Source organism: Podarcis melisellensis, assembly GCF_964234715.1.
Source record: "Podarcis melisellensis genome assembly, chromosome: 7".
Lineage (NCBI taxonomy): Eukaryota > Metazoa > Chordata > Lepidosauria > Squamata > Lacertidae > Podarcis > Podarcis melisellensis.
In genome coordinates, this window is record NC_138539.1 from 21,583,309 (window position 1) to 21,597,524 (window position 14,216).

The following is a 14,216-nucleotide window of genomic DNA, read 5'->3' on the forward strand; positions in this document are numbered from 1 at the left end:
CACCAGATAAAGGTTTCTTCTAGCAATGTTGCCTGATGATGAAGCAAATGGCTTTATGGGAAAATTAATAGTGTGAGCTTGTCCCTCTGTTTCTTTTCCTTTTGTTCTGCATCACATTTTAATAAGATGCACTTATTGGTTGAAATCGAGTACCTCAAGTTCTGTTTCCGGTTCTCATTCTTTTTCTGCATTGCATGGGAGGACAGATGATAGAAAGATCTCAGGGCATGAGTGCTGTAGCTCTGTCCTACATCTTTCCAGGTAACTGGTATTTAGAGACATGCTGCCTCTGATATTGGAGCTTAGTGCATAGCCATCTTGAGCCCTATCCTATATGAATATGCATATAGGATTGCAGCCTATCTCATACATAATTACCTGGGGATTAAGCCCCCTTGAATTCAATGAATCTCACTTTGGAGTAAATATGTGCAGGATTGCAGGGTTCGGTTTTGAATGACGGATGTCACAAAGGCATTCACAAACAGCACATTCAGGGAAAGAAGAGTCAAATGGAGTCCCCAGGGAACACCCCCCTCCCCCGATAATGTACGTAGGTTAAAGACAAATCTTTGTCCTAAATATCTCTGGAACAAAAAAGTATGGGGGGGGATATCTGGACACCTGAGTAATGTCAAAATAAGCTGGGATCTTCACTTGGAGGGTGGGAGTTAGAATGGCACTTTTTGAATGTGGAGTGCATTCAGTCTTTGCAGCATAATTCAAATTGGACATGTAATTCAGGTCCTGGAATTAACCCACTCAACCAAAGCTTGAAAAGATTTAGATTTACCCAGCCTACCTCTAATACAATAATGTCTTACAGTCACACAACCATCCTGGTTTGTGGTGATATAGCCAAACACACTGTAATCTGTCATTCTAAAACTTACTGTGGATAATTGTAAAAAAAAGGAGTTCTGTAACAATCCGTGTGGGGTTTGTCTGGCTGAAATACACAAAACCCCACACTTTTAAATAAATACATTATTATTATTAGTAGTAGTAGTAGTAGTAGTAGTAGTAGTAGAAGAAGAAGAAGTATTTAAAAAAACAGCTCTTTTAAGCACTTTGAAAATTACTTTCCTGAAATGATCTTTTCCTCTCATCTTTAGATTGTCAAGAAGTATGTTTGCAACAAAATCCTAGTATTTTATTATTTTGGCTAGGATGGAAAGGGGTGAATATGCACAGTATTCTAATTATTCATAGTTAACCTCAGATTGCTTGAGCCGCCATTTAGTTGTCTGGGATTGTTTCAAAGGGGATTTGGCTCTGACCATAGGAGGAGGAATATATTTCCGGAAACCATAATGGTGTTTCCTTATTGTTAGCTACACTGCTGATTAAGGGGATTCTTATGAACACTGGATGGAATTTGGGCCAATGTGTCATGGTCTAATTCAGCAGCCATGCAAAGCAACCTCTAAATGCAAAATCGGCTTTATTTAAATTGGGATGGGGGAACCTGTGGCTCCTAATTAGGCCTACAAGTCTTCCCCATTTGGCCCATAAGGCCATTTCAAGTCACACCCAGCCACATATATGACTTCAGGTTCGGGGCAGCTAAAAACCTGGCTCAGCTGAAAGGTGTTGGTAGGAACCATGAATCACATGATTCCCGGTGCCTGCAAAGAACTTTCAGAAAACAGCAAATTGAAAGGGGTTTCTGAAGTTAACAAAAAGGCCATCTGGTGTCATTTTGAGGCCAGGTGATTGGCAGGTGGGCAGCTCAAAACTGCAAAACTTTACCTGCAAGCGGTAGGGGAGGTCTGGTTTCCCAACCCTGATTTAATATGCACTATTTTCCTCCTTTATTCAGTGCAAAATAAATATAAACACGACGAGGAAGGGGAAAAATCCTAAGAACAGGTGAAATGCATGGAAGCCTTAAAATCAGGGTGGTACACATAGGATGATATGTAAAAACTGGGACCCAGACATGCAGGTGTTAAGGTGTTAAGCAATGATTTCTCTTTGTGACAAAATATATCGCTATGAGGAGCCTGTAAGGAAATTAGTCTAAATCATTAATAACCATTACATTCTTGCAAATCTGCTATAAAACACCCAAAATAAATACACTATCTCATAAATAAAAATGTTTTAACATTAAGGCAGGAGATACAATACCCTTTTCTAAAAAAATTTTTTAAAACCTATGCAAAACATTATAATCTTACCTTTATATGGCTTTCTGCTTTCTCTCTTTTAAAACATTTATTAAGCAGAAAGACCTCAGTGACATGTAAATTTCATTTTCTATGCCTGGCAGATTAAAATACATCAGCTTCAGACATCATTCAGCAAAGAAATAATTTGAATAGTTCATTTTATTAGAAAAAAGATTTATGTCAGCATTTGACTGTGACATGAGAGGAACTAGGGGCACCCATACAATGTTAAAAACAGATTTTCCATAAAAAGTAGCTGCGCTAAAAAAAAATAATGTGATTCATCATTGAACAGGTTAACTGCTAATGTTGTGAACAACACCTCGGTTATTCTCAGTTCACTCTCAGTACCTGCCCCAATTGATTTACTCAGGGCTTCATATTCCTATTTCTTTATGTCCTTGGTCACCTACAACAGGTATGTACAAGGGACAGTGCAACCCATGAAGCAGCCTGGTCACAAGCCAAGAAGAGCCTCTTGGATCAAGCAACATACTGGGGGAGTGGCAATTTTCTATCATTCATTCATTTATGATTAGTTTATAGTGTTATCATGCTATAACACTCTTTCACCTAAGTGGTACTCTGCTAGTATATTTTTTTTATTTTAAAAAATACAGGGTGGGGAGCATTTTACTACTAATAAAATATTGTTTGACAACAACAACAAACCACCAGAGGGATAAACTAGTGCTCCTTGCAAAAACTGTTTAGAACTGTGTGCTGAAAGGTTCATCACACTTTTTAAAATACAGGAGCAGTTTACTCAGCAGGCCACAGTGTCTCAATTGTAGTATCCCTGCTGTGTCTGGCGTACCCAAACCTTTTAACAGTCCCCGAAGGCACGCCAGCAACACCGATAGTAACACATATCCATTTGGGTGACGTATCTAAATCATCTTTCCCCGATCCCTAACTTATGCCATGACAACCATGCATATCAAATCAGCCTGCATCTTCCCACATTCATATAACCTTTCAATGTGAATGGTTATCAGCTTGTGGTAACATGTAGGCAGGCTTTTTGGGTGGGGGTGCCTGTATTGTGGAATGCCCTCCTTGCTAAAATACAAGAGCCCCATCGGTACTGGCACTCTGTTGGCTCTTGATGGTACACCTATTTAGGCAAGCATTCCTCTGAACTTGCTCTTTTAACTGTTTTAATTACTACGGTTTTTAACAAGATTGCTTTTTCTGTATCTTATTAATAGTAATAGCAGGAGTAGCAGGGACAAGATATTGCCCATAGATTATAATTTTTCTAGAAAACCATCCTCAGACTTTAAATGCCTTTTAAAAAAAATACAAAAAAACAGGTTCAGCTGGGATAGCTCAGTTGCTAGAACACGAGACTCTTAATCTCGGGGTCATAGGTTTGAGTCCCATGTTGGACAAAAGATCCCTGCATTGCAGGGGTTAGACTAGAGCAGTGTTTCCCAACCAGAGGCCCTGGGGCACCCCATGATATTCCAAGGGGGGCACAGTTGAAAAATGTGCAAATGGTGTGCCATAGCATCAGACTAGGGGGGCACAGAGGGAAGTGAGAAGTGAAGGGGGGAAATCATCATTTTTAATTTAAATCCTGATTGGATGGCTATCCACTTGGCCAATGACAAGTGGGTAAGGGGGCAGCCAAACCAGGGCCTAGCACTCCTTTTTGCCCCTTGCATTTTCTTGGAGCAGTCCTGGTTTGTCTCTGGCAGGAGGCAGTAAATGCTGAAGCTCCTGTTTTGACCAGTGGAGCCCATGATCCAGAGCCCGCAGGTCAGGTAAGTGCGGTGGTGGAGTGGCAGTGGGTAGGGCTGGGTGAGCCAGAGATGCTTGTTGCTGCCGCCAGTGCTGGGCCTGGTGGAAGCCTGAGCCTGACTCTGCTAGGTGCAGGGTGCAATCTACCCCAGCACCTAGTGGATCAGGGCCTTCGGATGTTGCCAAGGGGTGCAGAGCCTGTCAGCAGCATCGGCCTGGCTGCATACCCGAGTGGGGTCATCTGGTGCTGCTTTCATCTAAGTGTCTACTCAGAAGAAAGCTGCACTTTCTTTTTTAAAGTGGGCTTTACTCCCAGGTAAGGGTGTGTGGGACTATAGTGTATTATCTAGGCAGCCAGGGCTCCTCCAGATGACAAGATCTTTTTGCACCAGGGCAGTGAGGACCACTTGCTTTTTTAAAATTCTCCCATATATACAGAACTCCCTGTGCACCTTTTGGACTGTATCTGTAGGTTTCCCCCTCTGTGTCAAATAACTGGGGTCAAATAAGTGTTGTTTGCTTTTAGTAATACATGGAAGCTGGATCTCCCTCGAAAGGTTCTGGGCTCTCCTTCCTTGGAGGTTTCTAAGCAGAGGTTGGATGGCCATCTGCCATGGATGTTTTAACTGAGTTTCCTACATTGCAGGGGGTTGGTCTAGATGACTCTTGGGGTCCCTCCCAGCTCTATGATTCTATGTTTTTCTGCTTCAACAATATTTCATTATGTTCCTATTATTTTATGTAATTGTGTTCTGTATAAATTATAAAAAAATATAAATAAAACATGTTCTAATTACAAACAAAACATAACAGGGGGCATGGGCATAGTCAGGATTTTTGTTAGGGGGCAGGCTTTTGTTAGGGGGTGCAAAACCTCAGATTTCTATTGATTTTTGCTTATTTGGGGGGCAGCTGCTCCCCTTGGCTATGCCCATGGGGGGCCACAGGAGAGAAACGAGGTCGAAAGGGGCCCACGGTTCAGAAAAAGTTTGGGAAACATTGGACTAGAGGACCCTTGTGGTCCCTTCCAACTCTGTGAATCTGTAACACAAAAACTTGCAAGAAGATTTCAACATGAGAACTGTCCCTCCTCTTTCGTGTTCTAATGCAATGTCCATATTTGTCTGAAACCATCTCCTTGAATTCAAAAGCTGGATACCAACTAAGGGCTTGTCCACACTTATCTTTCATCTGCTCTTTCTAGGCATGATCCACAATTTAAAGCTCTATGTCTTTCTCTCTCTCTCCAGAGCTTTCCCTGTGAAAACCAACTCTTTAAAGCTCACTTGGAGGAAACACCAATTCACAGAAAACCCGAATTGACATTTGCTCTGATTCAGCTTTAAAGAACAGGTTTATGCAGGGAAAACTCAAGACAAAAAAACAACGCTTGGACACAGATTGTGGACAAAGGGTAAGTGTGAATAAGCCCTTTGATATTCTTGGTAGCTGCTTCTTAGGCACAGACTACACTCTGAAGAACTAGGCAAACCCAAAATGTATGCATCTCCCCAAAACAATAAATACGCCTTTTATATCTGTGCTGGATTTCAGTAGCTGGGGCTAAGCTGATATGTAGGAAGAGTTTAGGAATTTGGCTTTGGTAGCCCTCCTGAACTTTGGGAATAGGCTGAACTAGACACCAATCCTGTAGCGATGGCCCCAGGCACAGTTCAGATTCCACTGATGGACTCACCCCAGTTAAACAAAAGATTGGATCCACTAGTCTAGGTCTTATGCACAAAACCTCCACAGCCTAGGGAACATGCAGTGGTATTTTCCCTGCCCTCCTGATTAAGTAGCATTCATTTATTAAAGGCTGTAAAGTCAGAGAGCCTAAAAGAAAGGAGAAATCTTGGGGAGATCTGAGGGTAAAATGGCATATTTTTATAAGTAGAAAGATTATTTGACTTTAGAGCTGTAATAATGATAATTTCTGTGACCAAAAGTGCCCCCTTATGATTAATCAATTATGCAAACCATCACCATTTCAAAGCTAGTAAAGACTTATTTAATGACATTTTTCATGCATCTCGTGTCTTTAATATATTATTATCCCCCTTTATCCTGACAGAGTCGTCCGCCGCAGAGCACCCGGCTCCCTTCTGCAGCTGGTGGAATCATTCGCTCGCATTGGGAAACAATTGTTTATTTAGAATAGATTTTTCAAAACTGATTGCTTTAGAATAGCAGCTGACTGTCGCTGGGCAGTTGGATTCTTCCTCTCCAGCCTGGCATACATTTCCAGAGAAATGCCTTACAAGACGGTGGTTTCTGTATGAACAGTTGCCTAGGTTTGATGTAAGAAAATCAGCTTCCTTTTCTTTTTCTTCACCTGCTTTACTGCCCCAGGAATGATCTCAACTCAGCTTGGAGTTGAGTATATACATAGGAAAAGAAGTCATTTCATCCTTTCTCATTTCACTTCTGGGCATCTTTTGGGCAGAGGACAGAAACAATCTCAAGCCAAAGATATTCTCTTCCGAGCTGCATTGTGCACTTTGCAAATTGAGCAAAAAAGAGGGTCAGGCTCGTTTTTAGGGAGACGTTAAGGGCAGGCTGCTGTCCTGGCCAACGCTGCATCGCATGAGAGGCAGAAGAACGTTTTAGAGAACAAAGCCTATTTCACTTTAAAAAATGAAAGAATTGGCAGCGGTTCCCTTTTGCTAAAAATAATGACATGGAACTTTGGTGATTTTCATGTCCAGGCACTTCACAGGTAATAGAAGGGAGCTGCACTCAAGACAGAAAGCTGGCAGGAAGAGGTGCCATAACTCCTTTGTACACCTCTCCTTATTTTCACAGAAAACCTTCCTCGCTTTCCCTTTCATCCAACAGTGCTGAACAAAACAAGTTCCAGACAAAAAAAAGGTCTATACACTATTCAAGAACTAGCTTGGGGGGGGGGGGGGACCTCTGTTTAAACTATAGATTGTCAGTTGTGAGTACAGATCATAGTGAGCTTTTTTAAAATTTTGATTCCTCTGGTTCAGTTTGTCAATAAGGACCCCATATTTTATACAGAGGGGTATATTAAAAAGCAACTGAGAACATACGTCTTTTAGGAAGCAAGCCTATGCTTACATCGGAGTAAATCCCATTGAACTTATGCATACGGTTTAACTTTTAGCCACACTTAGCTTCTACTATGCTAAGCTGTCCTGGAAAGTCCTTCCCAGTCTTGCCTTCACATGCCAAGAACAACAGACACCAACTTTGTATTTGTTGTTAACCGTTTATTAAAATTTTCCCAAATTCTTTTGGATTATAGTTTCTCTTTCAGTTTCCTCTCCTTGGTTTTCATCTCACTCCCGCAGGGCACTTAAGAGCTCACTACAATTATAATTCCATCAAAATATTCCAGTCACATAATAAGGAAAAGGAAATAAATGAAGAGACAAATGTAAAATGTGGAATATTTATAAATAAATATAAATAAAAGTAACTCCCATCAGCCCCAGCTACTATGGTCAGAGATTATGGGAGTTTTACTGTACAACATTGAGAGTTCAGTGAAGTCCCAATTCACAATCTTACGAAAACTCTACCTTTTTCAGTTTAACGAACAGGATCTTTACATGGGCAGCCAGTCGCAGAAGGTCACCCATCCATTCAGTGATTTCCAATGTTGGAAGAATTATTTTACCTGCTAGCATGGAACCATCGCTTCTACACTTCAATCAACCTCTACTTATTAGGTATAGCTATTACAACATACACAATTCCTTCTCTGCAGGGATTCATCGCAGTTCAAATTAATTCTGGTTTGCACCTCCCTCCCAAACAGTGTTATAACTGGGCGTCTCCCAAATACATGCATTAAGTCTGCCTGTGGCTGCTTGCAGCATTTTGATCAGCTGTGGGGACCCTTTGACCCTGCCCAGTTGTTGCTGAACTACAACTCCCATCATCCCAGTCCATTGACCTTGCTTGCTGGGGCTCATGGGAGTTGTGGTTCAGCAACATCTGGAGGACCACAGGTTCTCCACACCTGATTTAGATGCAAAGCTGATGCTCTACCACTGAAGCTATGGCCTTTTCTGTAATGAGGGATATTAGGAATACAGGAAGAGGCCTTATACCAGGTCAGAGAATAGGTTGAACTAACCAAGTCCTATCTGCTCTGATTGGGATAGGACTTGGTTAGTTCTTACCTGGTGATGCCTGAGATTGAACCTGGAACAGGTTCCTGCTTCTGGGACGTGGTTTTGCTGCCTCTCCTGTGCTTGGCTCAGAAAAGTGCTTCCAGCTGAGTATGGCTGAGGAGACAGCCTTGGGCAAGAGACAGTAGGGAGGAAAAGACAGAGAAGCCAAGATCTTGGTGATAGAGTCCAAAGGATTTTGGCAGCTGCTTTATTCACACAGCAAACAACATGAATTGGGTCACTGTGGTCCCTTTCAGCAAAGGATTCTTCTTACTCTCCCCCTTCTTTTTATCTGTTAGAAGGCAGATTATTTCTACAATAAATGGTAGGCCTCCTAGAAAACAGGGGAGGGGCAGGAAAATTCCACTGGAACGTCTTTTTAAACAAACATGATGTTGGAGCAGATGTCATGTCACTGTAGACCCAAAAACCATTCCCACATATGCTTATATCATGAAATGGAATCCTGATTTGGCTCCTGTGTTTAAAATATATACATTGGACCTGTGAATTTTCCATCGTTAGCCACATGGCTGGGTAAAAATTCAAATGCCCAAAGAATAAAGTTGCAGTGCATGAATTCTGCCTAGGATAAAACAGGTTTTTTTAAGCCAAATAATATTTTGAGATGACTGACTCAAGATCCCCATCTAGTGGCTTCATGAAACTTAACAGTCGCCATTCCAATGTAACCTTTTTTTCTTTAAAGTATTTAGCTTTGGGCTCATCAACTCTTCCCTTCATCCTGTGATTTCTTTTGTTTCTTCCATGATTTCCAGACATGGGTCTGAGAGGATTTTATTTTGTCCCAATGCTTTCCCTGGGAAAACCCACTGCTTCCCTAGGGAAAGCAGGGGGAGAAAAGAAACATGGAGCAAACAAAATTCTGAATGAGCCCTTTGTTTTCATTTGTCAAACGTGGGGTTTCACTCAAATGACCATGAAAACTCTTCTGGGTTTTGGTGCTTAATGATTTCTGATCACTGGCAAAATAAAATCTCAGGACTATTTTTGTTATTCTTTCTTTCCAAATAACTGGTTCATGGCATTTTATAGTACACTGTTGATTTGATGCAGAGGTAGGGAACCTGTGGTCTTGGAGCAAAACATAGAACAAAAAACTTCTGTTGAAGTATAGTTGGTGTGTTATTAGGCATGATTTCTCCTAAGTATACATATATCATAGAAAAGATGGCTATACAGTGGTACCTCGGGTTAAGTACTTAATTCGTTCCAGAGGTCCGTTCTTAACCTGAAACTGTTCTTAACCTGAAGCATCACTTTAGCTAATGGGGCCTCCCGCTGCTGACGCGCCATCGGAGCACGATTTCTGTTCTCATCCTGAAGCAAAGTTATTAACCTGAGGTACTATTTCTGGGTTAGCGGAGTCTGTAACCTGAAGCGTATGCAACCTGAAGCATATGTAACCCAAGGTACCACTGTATACAAATGAGAATGCAACGCACATATCCATTCAGCCAAAATGACTATGAGAGGGAGGGCCGCAGGTAGCTCAGTGCTGGAGCATCTGCTTTGCTTGCAGAAGATCCCAATTTCAAACCATCTACAGCTGCTGCCGGTCAGTGTGGACAGCACTGAGGTAGATGGACCAATGGTCTGATTTGATATAAGGCAGCTCCTGTACTCCTATCCCTGACTTTCTGCATAATAATTCCTCCCACGTTAACCGAATCATTACTAGCAAAAAGAGTATCTAATCTCCCTCAAGGAACGCAGCAGAAAGGATGCCCTAACTAATTTGTGTTCTTACCCTTAAGGTGAGAAAGAGTGATTGACATAAGGATTTGAGTGAGGATTTGAACCCATGGCTCCCCATCCCCAATCTACCACTCTAGCCACTACATCAATAGTGGCCACACCACCTGTTCATCAAGATAACACAGGGCCAGCTCTACTAGTAGACAGAGTGAGCTGATTTCCTCAAGCAGCAGCAGCCCACCCCAGTTGTTTTTCCTGAACCCCCCCCCAATCATTTCCCTTTGTTGGAGGCAGAGCTGTAGATGCTGAACAGCCCACCCTGGAGCCCTAAATTAGCCCAACACCAAATCTTGGGGAATTCCCCTTTTCACATCTCTCCAGTCAAAGAGCATCCAGCATCCTTTCTCACAGTGGCCAACCAGATGTCTGTTGGAAGCTGAGCTGAACAGCAGCTCCAAGATACCCAGAAACTGGTACATACCATCATGGTGGATACCTTACGCCCCCGTTTTAGATGAAAAAGAGGACATAGCTATCACACCATTGCCAGCTGTGTAGAAGAGGAGCTTTCCTGCACGTGCCTTAGAGATGTTAAGAGATGGTGCCTGTATCCATTTAGTGAGTTCGTGGCTTGGGTAAGAGATTTGAAACAACAAATTGTTCATGAAACAAACTAAACAAACAAAAACTTTGCTAAACATTAACAACTAAGCTCCACTTAAAAATACAAATTTGAAAAATGAAACGCAGAATACCAAATTTTTGCGGTATACATCCAGGTATGTACAGTCAATTGTCGTGGTCTTCACTGACCAAGACAAATTAAGGTTTCCTCATCTTCCTGTCCTGGAGAATGAGACATCGCTCACCATATGTGAGCAAAAAGGTGTCAAGCGACGCTGATAGAGCCATGAGATAGACAGACGGATGCAGGCAGAAGCTGCAGACCCATTCCAGACTCATTCCAGTCTTTTTGTTCTACCTACATTTCTTGCTGTCTCCTTCCCTCCTCCTCCCTGCCACCTTGGTCCCTCTTCCCACTGTGGCAGCTGAGACTGCGAGGATGCTGCTCCATACTTTCTCCTTCTCACCATGATCTCATTTTTTAAAAAAAACAGTGGGGTGAACATTGAGTATTTCTGGCATACCCGGCACACCCTGTGTGTATGCCTATGTGTAGGGTATTTTCTCCCACATGGGTAGGGTTTGTTTCTCAGCGAAAATTCTCTACCCATCATTTTTTTAATCACATGCACAAAATGTAGTGGAAACAGTTTTCTGTTTTGTTTTTAAAGCTTGCATCTTCTTACACAACAACAGATGCTGCCAGTTTTAATATATTTAAGCAGCATATGCATCCATTAGACATATAAGTCCTCACTCTTGTAGGGCTTGCATTGTGCATTTATATATGCTGCTCCCTGCAGGGCCCCGTGCTCAAGAGTTATTCCCATTAAAGTTAATGGGACTGTTTGAGGAAAGCGGTTTGAGCATTGCCCACCAAGTTACTAAAAATTAGGTCTCATAGTTCCTAGACCAGGAACTATCTTCCCATTAGTTCGGTGGGCATACATTTTGTAGAACTATGCAGTGCTGTTTGATAAGATAGCAGGAAAGAAGCTATTTTCTGATTTACAGATAGAATATCTCCCTTCACAGTTTTCATGGCAGTTTTAAAAGTTCTAAACACATTTGGTTTCCCATTTGCACTTACTCTGATGGCAGAGACCAGATAAAAACATGTCAAATATTATCACACTAGCAAAGGTTCTTCATTATTTGAGATATAGACCTGGGCCCATTTTTATCAGATCTCAATTCTTCAGGTAAACCATGAGTCACAAAGTGAAGCATTATGCTATAATGGCTACATTAACAGAGGACCTGGAGATAAAATTCCGGTCATTTTGACTGTGCACCCACTATCATTAGGAAGCTTTCATCTTAGGAGGTGATTTGTTGGCGAAGATTAAGGCTTCAGCTGGGTAAATTGTCTGGTCTTATAAATAAATCAGTTTTTTGACTATCCCCTTTTACTTCTTTTTCCATCTAACTTGGGAACAAAAGTTTTCTCATGAACCTCACATGGAGATGGAATGATGGTTGATGAAATGAACTGGTAGGATGGGTCATTAAAATATGCTTGAAATATTATTCTACACACATGGTTTGTATGATCACAAATGGCACCTTTACCTAGTTCAGTTTTTTTTACATGATGTAATCTCATTCTTACTGGATATTCTTTTTATACACACACGCGCGACACAGCTGAAATAAAACTGCAGCAGTATGACATAAATGAATCGATAAAGGAAATAAATAGCCACTCATAACAGATTAGATCAGTAGAAAGGTAAATAAACGAATTGTTAAAGGAATAAAGAGCATAAAGAACACATAACAAAATAAACAATTAGAAGAAAAGAGAGCAAGAAGAGTTGTTGGGCATTCAAATAAAATTAAATGTAATTACCATATCTAAAAACAGGGAAAACTTGAATCTCGAAACAACTCTGTGAAGTAGGTTGGGCTAAGAGATAGTGACTGGCCTATGGCCACCCTGTGAAGTTCAGGGCTGAGTGGGGATTCAAACCTTGCTCTCCCAGGAGTTGCCAGAAGGAGGTGTACAAGGTGTACAAGGTCTTAGGGACTCCACTCCAGATTTGTGTAAGGTTTACCCTTTGCCTTTTATTCTCCCAAAGATAAGGAGAGATAAGACAGCAGAGGTTTAAGAGCAATTTTCCTTCTCCTAGATGAGCTACCTTCCCATCTGCCCCTCACTTTCCTCTACAGCATGTGCAGAAACCACCTTCTTGACCATTGGACCCACAATTGGCCTCATCCAATCAATCCACTGGAACCTCTCTTCGCATGCAAAGTTACCCTGTCTCTAAATATCCTATTCAAGATGGGTGCAATTCTGCCATCATTATGGGTGGCATAGTCCTGGAGATGGTTGTGGAGCTCAGTTAAGGGTCATCATCAGGCCCTGGATTACATCCTAATTACCTGCCAACTATTGTGGAAAATTAACCTCAAGAGGCACTCAGGGCAGGGCTTTCTGCTGTCCGGCTGTCAATAAGTTCTATAACATCTGAAGTCTCCCACATTCCAATCTTTTCCAAAAACAGTTCCAGCTTGCTTTTAGATAGGCAAGGAATAAAGGAAAACACCTAGTGAAAATGGGCTGTAATCAGTAGGTGCTACCACTAGCATGTGGCCACCATGAAGGCATGTTGCTTTGTAGATGATAAGGGATGTGGTGAAACATTACAGCCTATAAACATAAGCTGCTTCAGCTCAAACTTCTTCTGTAAAATGACCGTGCAAATCCATTCGATAGCAATCTGAGCATTTCTATACCAATTTGGCAGGCTCAATTTGCTTTGCTGCAGCTGTTCCAGTAAGGCTCAAGTTACCACCCCCATCAATAGGGGTTCCATATTTTCCATTGCTAGTGTTCACATGGCGTCATTTTGATGCTACCTTTCAGATGGTGAAGGCGACAGTGGACTGCGTGGTGGAGCACCATTGCTCACCTGACCTCCCAGCAGCTGACTCACTGCTGCTTACCAGGAAGGAGGGGCACCGGGGAGATCAGTGCGGTGCAAATGCACCAGCGGAGCCAGCCTGACACTCCTGCCAGAGCATTTGCACTGTGTCACACCTTCCCAGTAGACAACAGCAAGTTGGCTATCAGGAGATCAGGTGAGCTTCACCATGCCTAGATCTAACTAAACACCCCTTTCAGAATAATACAGAATCAAGTTGAATCTCTGCAGAAAGGATATGCAATAACTATTTATTCTTTTTGCATACACTAGTGGTTATTTTTATTTTTATTTAGAACATCCCAGCTTTCCAGAGATATAATGCATGCTCAAATTAAACAATCTACAAAGGCAGCTTCTACCAACTCTTCCTTTCCTTCTATTTTCTTGGCTGGAGTCTGGAGAAATCCTTATCGTTTGCCCTTGGAATGCAATGCTTCTCCCTTTCCAGGTTGCCTCAAGGATCTTCTTGTTATCTCTCATTTCCACTGAAGTCACAAGCACCATGCTGTTGGAAGTAGCACCTTTTGGGTTGGTTCCAGGTGAGTATCTTACAGCAATCAAGCAGTATAGGAAGCATCTTTGTTCTCTGGCAAGTCTAGAATAGAAAAATGTATTTTAAAAAAAAGAAAAAAGAAATCCACTAGATCTTTCCCACTCAACTGAAGTTAAAACTTCTGTGCACAAAATTGCCTTTGGGATGTTTTCGAGCGTTTTCATTCTAGAGACACGCCATGGGGGAAAAGTGACGTTTAAATCCATTGTATGTGCAGAAGGGGAACATATGAACCTTAGTTCCAGCATGAGGGTCTCACATTCTCCTGAAGCTTTTGAATAATAATGTAAACAATGAGGTTAAAATCCTATACCTACTTATG

The 14,216-nt window shown here is 41.7% G+C and overlaps 1 long non-coding RNA gene across 1 annotated transcript; it reads left to right on the forward strand.

The window, feature by feature from the left end:
• The first annotated feature begins 3,816 nt into the window (after positions 1–3,816).
• Positions 3,817–7,185, forward strand: LOC309374259. The gene is made up of 2 exons (XR_014170464.1): positions 3,817–3,943; positions 5,995–7,185. It is a non-coding gene; the product is annotated as an uncharacterized lncRNA (long non-coding RNA).
• The last annotated feature ends 7,031 nt before the right edge of the window (positions 7,186–14,216 follow it).